At 38.1% G+C, this 16,311-nt stretch overlaps 1 pseudogene across 1 annotated transcript in view; it reads left to right on the top strand.

Annotated features, from left to right (window-relative positions):
• The first annotated feature begins 1 nt into the window (after position 1).
• The window catches only part of LOC306875252 (tudor domain-containing protein 5-like), a 19,367-nt pseudogene continuing 3,057 nt past the window's right edge, over positions 2-16,311 (top strand). The window contains exons 1-10 of the transcript in view: positions 2-88; positions 871-1,066; positions 2,064-2,165; positions 3,100-3,171; positions 3,276-3,449; positions 4,163-4,377; positions 4,488-4,697; positions 4,892-4,958; positions 15,112-15,327; positions 15,424-15,567. The product of the transcript in view is annotated as a tudor domain-containing protein 5-like (transcript). The remainder of the gene's footprint in view (positions 89-870; positions 1,067-2,063; positions 2,166-3,099; positions 3,172-3,275; positions 3,450-4,162; positions 4,378-4,487; positions 4,698-4,891; positions 4,959-15,111; positions 15,328-15,423; positions 15,568-16,311) is intronic.

Genomic DNA, 16,311 nt, shown 5'->3' with positions numbered 1-16,311 from the left:
CATGAGCTCACTCATAAGAAGCATCTGTTGTGAGGGTTCATCTGGTGTCTGGTCTGCTCCTGTGGACTTCAGTGGGTCTGAACAGGGAGTATCTCTGTAGGCCTCTGCAGGTTCATATGATGACAGGGGAGTGTTTGCACTCTTCTAATGAATTTCACTGTGATAACATCCTACACAGAGGTGCTGAATGGAAAAAAAATGTTACACAAAAATTCTAATTTGCATGTTCTCTGAATGTCCTCTATATGACTATAAAAACGTGAAAAAAGTTCAAGTATACATCAGAAAACATTGTGAAGCTGTGTAAATAAAGTCAGAAAGTGCAGCGTCAGCGCGAGGAGCTTGATTGAATGCTGATGAAACACGTGCCATAGGAAGTATGCTGCTTTCTGCCCACACAGACGCTATAAAAACACACACACTTTCATCTGCACTTCTGCATACACTCCTGTTTAAAAAAAAAATAAAAAAATCTCGGAGGATACTTTTGACGTCCCTTCCATAGACATAAACTCGCTCGCGCACCTGTGATGCAAAATTCACAATTTTTAAAAAAACGGCCTGTCGTTTGATCCCCACGGAACGACAGAACGCGTTCATCTTGAACAAAAGGTAATCTCTTGTCCATAAAACGCATTAATAATGCAAATGCAAAGATATATACGTTTAAAGCCGGTTGTTGAGTGTGTAAGCGCGTGCATTTTTGCGTTAACCAGTATTGTCAATAAAACAATTATGTTTACGGTGTTGACATCATGGTGGAATAAGATTTAGGTTTAAACTGTAATGTTTTGTCAGCTATAGATTAAGTAAATTGTGTCCCACTTGTGTTTTTAGCTGTCAGGATGACCCAAGATCGTGGGTTTGAAGAAGGATGTCCGCTCTCTCCTGGTCTCTGCTAAGCATGGTTTGACCTCTGAGCAGCTCGAGAAAGACTACCAGACCATGCTGGGCTTCCCCATGCCTCTCAGGTTACTGGGATTCAGAAATGTTTTGGATATGGTGAAGGAAATGCCGGATGTTGTGCGCTTGGAATACCACCTCGATGGCAACATCATTTTGAAAGGTGATATTAGTATTTTATCCCTTTTGTTTGTTGGTAAATCCAATATTTATGGCCTAGAGAATGACTTTTCTGTATATTCATGCTAAGACTTCTTGAACACACTACATATTAAATTGCTACATTTGGTTTATATGAATTGCTACATTCTATTACTAGTCATAAGCTGTTGGTATTGGGGGAGAGTTTTTTTTCACTCTAGTGGGCATTTGATTGGACAAACATTTGGACACACCCACAGGTGCAAGATGAGTCATTAATATTTTTATCTATCCACCTTTTTCTTCAACGCAGAAGTAAGCCTATGGGCGAGACTTCCGGTTCATTAGCCGAGAAGAATAACAATATGCAGTAAACGGTAAAACAGTGTGTTCGTTATTAAGAGTATACATTAAAATAATATGGTAAGACGCACCAATTTTCAATATCAAGCAGTAAAACGAACTGTTTTGTACAGCTAAAAATTGCTGGTCGTGAATGAGACTGGAAGTTATACCCATAGAATTTACAAATGGCAGCTCCCATTTTTACGGCAAGAAAAAGGTGGATAGATATTTAAAAAAAAAAAAAATTATGTCAATATGTTAGCTCTGCATAATAATTTAGCCTTTTATATCTGTTAAAATTAGGGGTGTACATGTTTTGATACTAAAATATCACTGTGTGGGACAATACTGTTCATGTTGATATACTTTGACATTGCAAACACATCTGGAAAATATACATAGTGAGTTGGTGTGGGGAAAAATCTAAGTTTTCTTAAACATCTTATGGTAAATTTTTACCAGTCCGAGCAAACTTTTCCAGAAAGTTTCAAACTCTCTAAACGAAATGTGTTTTGGTGTGATCAAAAAGGAAAATTAAACGCAAAATTAACCTCAATGATGGTCAGAATATTGTATCGCTCAATGAAAATGAAAACATCATATCCACAGCAATATTTATTCTAGAGTTTCTAGATGACGCCAGTGAGCTTTTCTAACTTATCTTTTTTTTTAATGTTTGCGAATGTATGGTGAGGAGTGGCTGGTGAGCCAGTATGGCTTTCTGAGCGTAACGGAAATGGTTGGGGCTTTGAGTGACACATTGTCCATCCAAAAAGGTGCTGACGAAAGAAACTAAAGAGCTGATCATGGACTTTAGGAAGAGACCGCAGCAGCCCTACACTCCTCTTATGATCAGTGGGACCCCTGTGGAGAGGGTGAGTAGCTTCAAGTACCTCGGTGTAAACATCTCCGAGAACCTGACATGGACTACACACATCCAAACACAGGTTAAGAAAGCCAGGCAAAGACTGCACCATCTGCGACAGCTGAGGAAATTCAGGGTCTCACCAGCAATCCTGAAAACTTTCTATTCAGGGACCATAGAAAGTGTATTGACTCAGTGCATCTCAGTGTGGTATGGAAACAGCTCCAATCAGGACTGCAAAGCACTACAGAGAGTTGTGCGCTTAGCTGAGCGCATCTCAGGGTCTGCTCTCCCCTCTCTGCAGGACATCTACCTCAAACGCTGCAAAAATAGAGCTGTCAAAATAATCAAGGACTCAAATCACCCTGGTAACCGTCTATTCACTTTGCTTCCATCTGGTAAGCGCTTCCATAGCCTGATGGCAAAAACTGAGAGACTTAGGAGGAGCTTCTTCCCCCAGGCCATCAGGCTCCTAAACTCTAACTCTGTGTCATAACATCACTTGACTCCATGTAAATATCACCATATCAATAAGCTATTCATAATTTTTCTCTACCTCATATTGCTGCTATTATATACCCTGTACAACGTTTTTGCACATTATTTTGCACATTCCTCTTAGTACTATTTAAGTCAACAACATACTGACCTGCACATTTATATTTATATTTTTTATCTTATCTTTTTATTTTATTCTTTTATTTTATTTTTTCTACTTTTCTTCTCTTAATATTTGTATACTTTATAATTGCATTGTCCTTGGAGCGGACCTGACCTACATTTCACTGCTGGTTATACTCTGTGTAATTGTGTATGTGACAAATAAAACTCTTGAATCTTGAATCTTGAAAACGAAAGTGAAAACCAATGGATGGTTGTGGAGTTCAATCCAAATGATATACAACCCACTGAACCTGGTACTTAGCTTTTATGTCATATTGATTTGAAAAGACAAATGAGTGCTTCTAGCTTATTGATCATCTTTAATGAAACTTTGATTGTGATGTATTCCTTTTCCAAGAATTATCCCTGGGTCACGGCACCACCTCCAGTCTGACGAACGAATCCCAGAATCCCTACAGCAAAGCCTATTACTTCAGCTGTGCCGAGTCTGCGTGGGAGCGAGGTGGAGCAATAAACAGACACCCAAGAGTCTGAGACTGAGCTCAGAATCGCCAATAAAACCATCCATCAGGTTAAGATTCATTATTGATAATCCATTATCATTCCCTCCAATATCAATCCTATGGAAACTTACAAAATGTACTTTAGTAAAGTTGTGTGGTATTTATGTATAAAAAGGCATTATTACTACTACATTATTAGTACTACATATAATAGAACAATATAATATACTAAATAAACTACTTAATATACTAAAAAAAGCTAAGTGTACTCGACTGTGCTATTTTGGGACATCGTGAATATGAACTAAAATGTGCTTCTAACAGACTATCTCTGTATTTAAAAACTGTATTTTAGTCACCACTTGTAGTACACTTGAGTGTACTAGTGTATGAAAGATGGGTTCAAGTGTACTACAAGTGGTAAATAAATATATTTTTAAAAACTGAGATAGTATGTTAAAAGCACCTTTTAGTTCATATTCATCGTGTCCCAAAATAGCACAGTTTAGAACACTTAGTTGATTTTAAATTTATATTAAGAAGTACTAAAGAATCTTTTTTTAGTATTTTAAGTACAAAATTAGTGCATGAGAATAAAGCGCTTCAAGTACATTATGGAAGTGTACTTTTTCTTCTTTTTTTTTTTAAACCTGGGAATACTAATGTTCTAATTATCTTGGGCACCACTGTAAATAATTCATTTGTAAGTCGCTTTGGATAAAAGCGTCTGCTAAATGACTAAATAAATAAGTAAATTGAAAAAAAAAATTGTTTGTTGTAGATGGTGGATCTTTTCCCAGAGCTGGTTGTGAGTCGAGTTTCAGTAGTTCCTCCAGACGCAGTGCGCTGCCAGAAGCTGAAGCCCCCAGCTCGCAGGAGGGAGAGAGAGCTGGTGCCTGTCCTGGTAGAGCAGACGGAGTCTCCCAGCCACTTCTACATCCGCTTCAGCCAAAACAAGGATCCCAGAGCCCTGGAGAACATGATGATTGAAATGAGGTATCTCACTCATTATGTTGTACGTTGAATTGTCACTGATTAATTTCATAATTATTTGGGCTGGGATTGAGTAGCATGTCATTCTGAACATGCGTAATACTTGTTTCCAGGAGCTGTTATTCATACCCAGAAGTGACGGCGCGATACCGGCTGCCTGATGCGTATGTGCGGCCGGGTCAGGTGTGCTGTGTGGCCCCCAGAGACATGTGGTTCTAGCGGGTGGTGATCCACGAGCTGTTCAGTGATACTGAAGTAAAGATGTACTATGTTGACTTCGGAGACATCACAAAAGTGGAACGAAACAGCCTCCGGTTTGTCAAGTAAGTTCATAAATTGTTATAAAACAATGAAAGTGTTGTTTAAACCTAAACTTAATTTTATGTAAATGATTACCTGAGGTTTTGGTTTTGTTTTACAATTATTAGCATTACACCATAAATTAAAGATGTTGCATTTGTTTAGGATATATATGTTTGTATATCTGCTGCTTTGTATACTCTCAAAATCTTTCCAGAGCTTGTTATGCTGATCTTCCGGCTCAGGCTGTCCCGGCAATGTTAGCTGGAGTTCGGCCCATCACGGTAAGCATTGTTGTTATTATTAAAGGGGTCATATGATGCGATTTTAAGTTTTCCTTTCTCTTTGGAAAGTTACAAGCTGTTTGTGCATAGATAAGATCCCTGAAGTTGCAAAGACTAAAGTCTCAAAACCAAAGAGATATTCTTTATAAAAGTTAAGACTCGACCACATCCTCTGAATATGTCTACGTCACGGTGTGGGAAGATTTGCAAAACACCGCCAAAATATATGCAACTAATTATTCTCGCTGAACTATTATTCTCGCTGTAGAATTGTTGCTTCCGCCGGCGCCATGTCGTGGAGACTCTGTGTTAAAGCGGAAGTACTTTGTTTGGGCTTCCAAAAGAGGACACAACTAGAAATCAGTGGTTAAGTTGTATTAACAACACTGTTCCAGAACAGTTCAATCCAAATATTAGAGTGTGTGCAGCACATTTTACGGAGGACTATTTCCTGAACCTGGGAGTAGTCCAACTTTGCTAGGACAGTCTGGCGCTTCTGATTCACAGCTTGTAAGTACGTTTTCTTATTTAAAGAATTGCCACTGACTATTCAAACGTGAGTTTTGAGCTGTGTAGAGTAGTGCTTGTTTCTTTGATCACAAATGCAGACATGGTAATGTTTACGCGGCACAATGCAACACATAAAAAGATAGTGTAAGTCATTATAATCAGTAATTATGTCCCCACTGGATTCAACAAATGCCTCGTTTATAATGGGTTTTATTGTTTTTGTCTCGTCGCGCCGGGACACGGCATCACAATACGGTAACGGGTGTAACATTTCCGTTACACGTTGGAGGTATTCGGCCAACAACAATGCACTGGATAGCTGGCCAATCAGAGCAGGCCTTGCTTCTCAGAACAATGAGATTTGTAAAAATCGATGTGTTTCAGAAAGGCGGGGCATAGAGGAGCAACAATAATGTACAGTATGTGGAAAATGTTTTTTGAACCTTAAACCGTATAAACGCATTGCATTACACCAAATACACAAAATAATATTCTTTTTAGCAACGTCATATGACCCTTTAATTACAACTAATGAAAACCATTTGTTAAAAAAATAAATAAAAATGAGAGGAAAAATTTAAAATGGATAAAAATTGGAAATGTTGCCTTCTTTATAATACTTTTGCAAGCTATTAAAGCTGAAATATTATTATTTATTAATATTTTTAAGTAATGGTTCTCCCAAAGTGAAAATATTGTGACAATTTACTCAAGTGTATATATATGTGTGTATATATTAGGGGTGGCACAGTACACAGATGACACAGTTCGGTACGTACCTCGGTTCGGGGGTCACGGTTCGATACGATTACGGTACAACAGGGTGAAGAAAAGAAATCTACTATGCTCAGTTTCTATTAATTTATTTTGAACAGACAGTAGTGCAAATTACAATTTTCCATCTAGAGGTGAAAATACTAAATATTATTACGTTATATAAAATCTGTTTTGTTTTCATTGTGAGTGTACACAAATAAAAGCAGACATTTATACAGTGATATTAATAAGACAATAAGTGTTTAAAGTTGATTCTGCTGGTATAAGGAAAGGAGCGCGCGCGCACACAAAAACACACATCAGTTCCAGCATTGCTAACTTGACAGCGCAGTTGGTACTTTATCAAAATAAAATACAGTGAGTCAAACATCAGTGCGCCCGCCTCTGTGTCACTGTTGGAACGCAACTGAAGTACAAAGGCTATAATTTACATAATAAATAATAGTTTAGCATTCAGATATTTTAAGTGAAGTGAAGTGAAGTGACATACAGCCAAGTATGGTGACCCATACTCGGAATTCGTGCTCTGCATTTAACCCATCCATCGTGCACACACACACAGCAGTGAACACACACACACCGTGAACACACACCCGGAGCAGTGGGCAGCCATGCTGCGGCGCCCGGGGAGCAGTTGGGGGTTCGGTGCCTTGCTCAAGGGCACCTCAGTCATGGTATTGAGGGTGGAGAGAGCGCTGGACATTCACTCCCCCCACCTACAATCCCTGCCGACCCGAGACTCGAACCCGCAACCTTTGGATTACGAGTCCGACTCTCTAACCATTAGAGACACGTTTCCCAAAAGCATCAGAAGCATAAGTAGATCCTAAGAAACCATTGCCACATTATTACATTACATTACATGTCATTATTACTATATATAAAATTAATTCTGAAAAATTCATCACGATTTCTACTCAAATATGAAGCAGCAATAATAATCAGAAATGTTTCCTGAGCAGCAAATGATATTAGATTTATTTCTGAAGGATTATGTGACACTGAAGACTGGAATAATGATGCTGAAAATTCAGCTTTGATCACAGATGCATTTAAAAAAAAAATTTTTTAAAATAGGCCTACATTAAAATAGAAAAGTTATATTTCACAATATTGCAGTTTTTACTGTATTTTTGTTCAAATAAGTGCAGCCTTGGTGAGCAAGAGACTTGTTTAAAAAATACTACAAAATCTTACTAACCCCAAACTTTTGTGTACATGTAATATTTATTTTAAATAAGCTAGTTTGTGTAAGTAAATTTAAACTGTTGTTAAACGTTCAAATGGATTATGTTGTTCTGTAATTGCTGTTAATAAATCTGTCAGAAAAAAATATATGCTAAAGTTTCACCTTTAGGAGTACAGCATTCTGACAGCCTTTTAAAAAAAATTAACCATTGGTTTTATTACAGTAACCACAGTTTACCACAGTATTTGTAGTAAAACTGTAGTAACCACAAATTTACCATGGTAATAATAATAATACATTTTAGTACTGTATGTAACATACTTACTGTATGTTACATATTACACCATGTTTATTTTTCATGAGGTACCTTTAAAGGTGCACCTTTGTAACTTATCTCTACCCTTAAAACATGCATACTTGTATGGTACTAATATGCTCCCTTTTAAGGGGTATAGGTGCACCTTTGAGGTTACTGCCCCAGTAATGGGCTAAAATATAATTTATTATTTAATTTCTGACAATGTAAACACAAAGGCCTGTGAAATGTAAAAAAAAAAAACATGGCTTTAAAATCTAATATTAAGTGAGTATAATTACTGAGCATATTCTTTTAATAATTTAAAAGATAATTTTAGCTTACAGGTATCTGTATCGGTATCGACGATACTGGGCTTGAAAATATCGGTATCGGATCGAAAATAAAATAAGAGGTATCGCCCATCCCTAGTTCAGAATCAGCACATGGTCACTGTCTGGGGGCTTTGTTGTGTGCAACTCTCATAGCATTCGCTATTCTTCTGCTAGCGGTTATCAAACAGCGTTGTATTGTTGCGGGCGCCCCCTTCTGGATTGGGGGTGAATTGCCTGTATTCGTCGTAAGGCATCATACACCGAACCGAGATGTCCGTACTGTGACGGTTCGATACGAATACATGTACCGTGCCACCCCTAATATATGTATTTCATTTCAATTCAATTCAATACACTTTATTGTCCACTTTATTCAATACACTTTATTTGTCTTGGACCCTGGAGCCCGCAGACACATACACTGATCAATATTACATTACATAATAAAAATCCACATAAAATCAAATATGCATCACAAAATCCACATGCGTCGATCCGATACTCAGGATCGGCTCCTATACGGTCATTTTCTGCGGATTGAGTATCGGTCAGACTAGACCTATCCAAATCCGATATTGTGCGTATACTATTCTGTTATTGTTGAGCCCCACAAAAGGCACAAAAACATTATAAATCACCATAACGTTTTCGTGCACTATATTTCAAGTGTTCTGAAGCTGTTCCATTGTTTAATCTGAGGTACAGATGAATATTTAAATCGTTAAATTCAAGTTCAGGTAAACTCTTCTCTCCGCTGCGGCTGTCTGTCATCCTCCATTCAGCATTCAAACTGCGTGTCACGTTCAGTTACTACAGTCAAACTCTCTTCAAGAGCACACAGTGACTGAGGTTTAAAACTGTTAAAAGAAAATGCTCAATATACTAACGCACAGACTTAATACACTACGCATCAATATCTTCCTTTTGTACTTTGAACTTTTCTATGCGGACTCCCGAGTGCTGCGCAGCCTGCACGCTGTGACTCCGTGTTGTTTCAAGCGCATCATTCTGTGCACGGGATGCACATAAGTGCTTTGTGCCGCTCTGTATTGGAGCCTTTCGTATTATAATACTTTTGTGCAATGAAAGATTGTTAATAGTCTTTCTTGTTCTGTCCTATCTATCATATGTTGCTGCCTTCATTACTGTGCTACACATGTAAAATAAATGTCTTTTTAATTTTATAGTATATATTTATATATGTAGGCTACTTGCTTGTTTTTCATAAATGTATTTTACAACAATATAAAGAGCAATGTGTAACATTTTACCAGATTTAGTCATACACTTATTCACTTTTATTTGTAAATAAAAATGTTTCACTATATTTGATAAAATTGTGCACCCATGATTTTTCTAGAGTAGTCTATCTTTTGCTGCTGAATTATCCACTAACCTAGTTTATAATAGTATTTTTGTCATAGATTATGATTATATATTTTTTTTCATTTGTTATTTTTCATTAAAATGAAGTTATCTATATGTAGTAGATTGTGTTTAATACAAAAATGAGTGATGATCAGGTCAACACAGAAGTATAGAAAATCTACATTGATTTAAAAAAAAAAAAAAAAAAACTGTGCTGGTATCGGATTGGATCGGTATCGGCAGATACTCAGAATTTTCGGTATCGGATCGGTTCTGAAAAAATGGTATCATTGCATCCCTAATAGAAACCAACATTCCAAGCCACAATAACAATCATAACCAACAAAGGTTACATAAATAAATGACATGTTTAGAAGTCTAATTGACGTTGGTACAAAAGATTTCTTAAAACGAATGTGTCTGCACACAGGCAGCCTATATCGTCTGCCAGAAGGCAGCAACTCATACTCAGGGTGTAAGCTATGTGAGGGGTCAGATAATATCTTGGTGACCTCCTTAAGAACTGACTGCTCATAAGATGATTCCAAGGTTTAATATTCCCTTTTTCCTATAATTCCCATTACCGTCTTTACCAGATGTGCCAGTTTGGCTTTAGATTGAACCGTTATGTTTCCGAACCACATAGTATAACCATAATGTAGTACACTTCCAATTACAGCTAAAATAGATACATTACTTTCTGCTGAACCCATAAACTCTGTCTTCGTAAAACAATGTAACCTCTGCTGTACACAAGTACATATACTATCTACATGGGGTCCCCAGGTAAGTTAGTTATCCATATAAACACCCAGGTATTTATAGGAGCACACCTGTTTAATGGGTTCCTCATGAATAAATACGGGTGAGTGATTCCCAGTTGACTTGGGGTCAAAAACCATTTCCTCAGTTTTTTAATATTTATGAGATGATTTAGGTCACACCATTTAGCAAACATTTCTACCTCTGAATAATACAGGTGCTGGTCATAAAATTAGAATATCCAGAAAAAGTTGATTTATTTCAGTAATACCATTCAAAAAGTGAAACTTGTATATTAGATTCATTCATTACACACAGACTGATATATTTCAAATGTTTATTTCCTTTAATTTTTATGATTATAACTGACAACAAATGAAAGTCCCAAATTCAGTATCTCAGAAAATTAGAATATCAATTATGTCCAATGCAAAAAAATTATTTTTAGAAATGTTGGCCAACTGAAAAGTATGAGCATGAAAAGTATGAGCATGAAAAGTATGAGCATGTACAGCATTCAATATTTAGTTGGGGCTCCTTTGGCCTGGATTACTGCAGCAATGCGGCGTGGCATGGAGTCGATCAGTCTGTGGCACTGCTCAGGTGTTATGAGAGCCCATGTTGCTCTGATAGTGGCCTTCAGCTCTACACTGGACCTCAAGCAACGTGGATTATGTGCCTCTCCTCTCTTCCTCCAGACTCTGGGACCTTGATTTACTTTCATCAGAGAACATAACTTTGGACCACTCAGCAGCAGTCCAGTCCTTTTTGTCTTTAGTCCAGGCAAGACGCTTCTGACGCTGTCTCTTGTTCAAGAGTGGCTTGACACAAGGAATGCGACAGCTGAAACCCATGTCTTGCATACGTCTGTGCGTGGTGGTTCTTGAAGCACTGACTCCAGCAGCAGTCCACTCTTTGTGAATCTCCCCCACATTTTTGAATGGGTTTTGTTTTACAATCCTCTCCAGGGTGCGGTTATCCCTATTGCTTGTACACTTTTTTTCTACCACATCTTGTCCTTCCCTTCGCCTCTCTATTAATGTGCTTGGACACAGAGCTCTGTGAACAGCCAGCCTCTTTAGCAATGAACTTTTGTGTCTTGCCCTCCTTGTGCAAGGTGTCGATGGTCGTCTTTTGGACAACTGTGAAGTCAGCAGTCTTCCCCATGATTGTGTAGCCTACAGAACTAGACTGAGAGACCCTTTAAAGGCTTTTGCAGGTGTTTTGAGTTAATTAGCTGATTAGAGTGTGGCACCAGGTGTCTTCAATATTGAACATTTTCACAATATTCAATATTCATTTTCACTAATTTTCTGAGATAATGAATTTGGGACTTTCATTAGTTGTCAGATATATTCATCAAAATGAAAGGAAATAAACATTTGAAACATATTGAATCTAATATACAAGTTTCACTTTTTGAATGGTATTACTGAAATAAATCAACTTTTTCATGATATTCTAATTTTATGACCAGCACCTGTATACTGATGGATTAGTATCATTATACAAGAGGCTCAGCAGGGATGTATCATCTGAATATTTTATTATGGGGTTACTGGGATCATGACTTATGCATTCATTTGTATACAGTGTAAAGAGAGTTGGGGAACTGACACAACTTTGTGGGACTGGAGTGGATCTAAAACAGGTTTTACCTCTGTCCTTAGCAAGGACACCATATACCTCTCAAAGCACTTCATAACACATGATGTCAAGACTATTGGCCTATAATCATGGTTCTCCACTGGACATGATATCTTTGGTAAAGCAACAATAACAGATAATTTTTTTCCTAGTATCAGGGACAGTATGACAATCCACAGATCACTGAAAAACAGGGCACCATGCAATTGTAAGCTCCTCAGCACATGATTTTAAAAGGGCAGCTATACCATCAGGTCCTGTGGACTTTCTAGTGTTAATTTGATAAAAGAATTAACAAACCTTCTGGGGATCAATTATCACACTGAAAGAAGTATCCTCGCTTACAGAGGTCTCTGGAAAGTACATACCTTCCTGAGTATGATCTTGTATATCAAATCTGAGATATAACTCATTTAATTCATTTGCCTTCTCTAAATCATTATTAGTACAGAGATTCTTATGTCTATTATTCATATTTGTCATCACCTTAATAGTGTCCCATAACTTTTTAGATGAAGTGGAGGTGAACTTCTGCTCCAATATTTCCTTTTGTCTTTTCCTAGCACCTCTCAACATGTCAGGGAGTTCTTTTTGTACCACTCTGTCCAACCCAGTCCTTCTCCTTAAATGCCTGCTGCTTCCAATTAATACATTCTTTAATTTCTTTAGTAATGTATGGTTTGTTATTAGGAAAGACAGTTACACATTTCTTTTCCAGAACATTGTCCACACAAAACGTAATATTCAGTCGTTGTGTCAGTAGCCTCTTGAATGTCCCCGTTCTGTAGGATTTCCCAGTCTGTACTCAAAAAGCATCCTTTAAGTGTCTCTACACTATTCTCTGACCACCCAGATATAGTCTTGACCTCTGGTTTGCTGCTTTTAAAAACAGTTCTAGAAGTTGGAATTAAGTGAATCTCATTGTGGTCAGAATTGGACAACGGAGGCTTGGCCTTTGCGGTATATGCTTTTTTAACATTGCCATAGCATTTGTCCAGAATCCTCTTGTCCCGAGTTTCACATCTGACATACTGATCATAGCCAGGCAATGCTAATTCTAACTTATAGTCGTTACAATTGCCCATAACAAAAACAGAAGCACGGGGTGTTCTTTGTAGTTGATTCTAGACACAATCAGCGATTTCAGCCGCTTCTTTCTCTGCGTTTCCATCCGGTGGGACATAAATAACACATAAAATAATTTTCCCAAATTCCTTGGGTAGGTACATGGGTCTTAAAGACAAACAAAGTAGCTCTAGGTCAGGGTTACATACCTTGTCCCGTACATTGTGTTGAGCACACCAGTCGTCTTTGATGTAAACACCGATTTCTCCTCCTCTACTCTTCCCAGTCACCTCCATCCTATCCAGACGCACGAGTGCGAAACCATCCAATTCAAATAACGAGTCAGGAATGCTTTGATGTAACCAGGTCTCTGTTAGAGCTATGATGCTAGCTTCACGATACTCGTAACACGCCCGAGCATTGATGCAGAGCTCCTCCATTTTCCGTCTTAATGAACGCACATTCCCCATGATGACTGGTGGAAGCGGAGGCCTGTTGCCGAACAAACATAATCAGTGTAGCGTAGCAGCACCTGAGTCCAGGTCGCCTGAGCAGCGTCACCGGAAAATGTATATATACAGTGCCCTCCAAAAGTATTGAAACAGTAAAGACAAAATTGCTCTGTTTGCTGTGGAGTCAAGACATTTACAAATATGATTAAAAGATGAATATGAGACAAAACTACAGAATGTCACATTTTATTATTGGGTGATTCAACACACCGATGTTTTATCAGCTAAGAAGTTCAGCACTTTTAGTGTTTCATCTGATGTGAGCATAAGTATTGGAACAGTTGCCTCACAGGTCTTTCTAAGTGATCAGCTGTGTCCTGTTGCATTAATTCTTCAGATATTAAAAGCAGGGAATGTTATATCAGTTATATCCATTACTTCTGTATTCTGAATCTTGCATTCGATCATTACACACACAAACCAGGATGAAGATGAGGGAGCTGACTTTGAGAGAAAAGCAAGCAATTTGGATGCTAAAAGAAAAGAGGTCAGTTAGAGCTCTAGCAAAAACAAAGGACATGGAGAAATCAAGAGTTTGGAAACCACCAGCGACACCAGCAACCAACAACTACCTGATCGGCTGAGAAAACAACAGTAGTCGATGACAGACAAATCTTAAAAGCTGTGAAAATGAATCCTAAAAGACATGTTGGTAAAATCAGCAACAACTTCCAGAAAGCTGGAGTGATGCTCTGACAATCTACTGTCCTCAGGAGACTTTGACACAGAATTACAGATGCTACACAGCAAGATGCAAACCTCTGACCAGCACCAAAAATAGAAAGACAAGATTAGAGTTTGCAAAAAAAGGACAAAGGTGAGCCAGAAGAGTTCTGGAACTGTGTTCATGGACCGATGAGACAAAGATGAACCTTTATCTAAGTGATGGGAAAGCAAAAATGTGGAGAAAAAAGGGAACTACAAATGATCCCAAGCATGCAGCCTCATCTGTAAAGCATGGTGGAGGGGGTGTCACGGCATGGGCATGCATGGCTGTCTCTGGAACAGCCCCTCTCAACTTTACTGATGACTTAATGTATGATGACAGTAGCAGAATGAATTTGGAAGGTTACAAAAACATCTTGCCTACCAATATTCAAGAAAATGCCACCAGATTCATTGGGGAGTGCTTCATATTTCATCAGGACAATGACCCAAAACACCCTGCCAGTTCAATCAAGGAATTTATAAGGGCAAAGAAATGGAAAGTCTTCGATTGCCCAAATCAATCTCCAGATTTAAATCCGATTGAACATGAATTTCACCAGCTGGAGAGGAGAGTAAAGGCAGAAACTCCCCAAAACAAGCAACAATTGGAATTGGCTGCATTAAAGGCTGGGAAAAGCATTTCAAAGGATGAGACCAAGAGTCTGGTGATGTCTGTGGGTCACAGACTAAATGTAATAAATAAAATAGTACTTTTATTTATTTATTTATTCATTGTTTATCTTAATTATCTAGTCTGTCTGTTCTACATCATTTTTTTTTTCAATGCAAGCAATAAGGCTTTAAGGCTTCTTCTAAAAAAGTAATGAAGACTTGCAGTTCAGTAAGCCAATCAGTTCAATGAATGAATTGATTCTGAGCAAGTGATTCATTAGGCTGATTCAAACTGTTAATCCCTAAATCTCTGTCATTTATTCACAAATTCGACTAGACTTTTTGTGTTGTATGCTTGTTTTCCATGCATTAGAACCAGCTTTTGGCTGCACTAGTTATTTTCTTTTTCTTCACTTTTTCCTGTGAAAGGATGTGCTGTGGGCGAACTCTGGTGGCCGCCATCCACAGCTACCAGGAGGACATCCTGTTGCTCTTCCTGTGCGACACAAACACGGAGGAGGATGTTTACATTCACCTTGCCCTACAGAAAGAGGGCCATGCCCTTCCCTCCATTACCACTTATGGATTGGTCTGGGTTCAAATCTTCATTTAAACCCACTTGCATAAAACCCAATAAGAATCTGTTCTTCAGTATTTGCTGGTTTCTTCTCATTTGGGTTTTTAGGTATCAGGGAAGTTCAACCCAGTGACGTCTTATTTTGGAGATGATCAGCTTGAGGAAGTAAAGGAGTGTCTTTCACCATCCACATCTTTTCCAGAAACCCAGATCTGCTTTCAGGGAAATGGCTCTCTGAGCTCCTCTCAAACGGTATTTTTAATGTACAAATTCAACATCACAATACAGCACTGATGGGCCATAAGCCAGTGAAGCTCTGTCAGTTACCTCTGTGAAATTTCTGTGCTGTTTGATTGGGCCGATGAACAGCAGGTCTGTCTGTTGAGGCTGTAAATGGAGAAATGACAGTGAGCGGCACTGGATCCTGTGGGTGTTTGAGAGCTCAGGTTTTTAAAAGGATTGTTCACACAAAAGTGAAAATAACCCCATGATTTACTCACCCTCAAGCCGATCCCAAGTGTATACGACTTTCTTCTTTCAGACGAATACAATTGGAGTTTATTTAAAAAATGTCTTGGCTCTTCCAAGCTTTATTATGGCAGTGAATGAGGGTCAAGATTTTGAAGCCCAATAAAGTGCGTCTATCTATCATAAAAAGTGCTCCACACGGCTCGGGGGGTTAATAAAGGCCTTCTGAAGCGAATTGATGTTTTGTAAGAAAAATATCCATATTTTATAAACTGGAATCGCTAACTTTATTTTTTTATAGTAACTCCGATTGTGTTCCTCTGAAAGTCATATACACCTAGGATGGCTTGAGGGTGAGTAAATCATGGGGTAATTTTATTTTTGGGTGTACTATCCCTTTAAGTGGCATACATCAGGTTTTGCTCACAAAGTGATTTGTCAGATATTGTCAGTTTTACAAAAGGAATTATCTAGCATATCCCTATATAGTTAGTAAAAAAATTCATATACAAGGTGTCTGTTCATGAA

This window comes from Barbus barbus (assembly GCF_936440315.1).
Source record: "Barbus barbus genome assembly, chromosome: 9".
Classification (NCBI taxonomy): Eukaryota; Metazoa; Chordata; class Actinopteri; order Cypriniformes; family Cyprinidae; genus Barbus; species Barbus barbus.
This window is presented reverse-complemented; position numbering and strand designations above follow the sequence as displayed.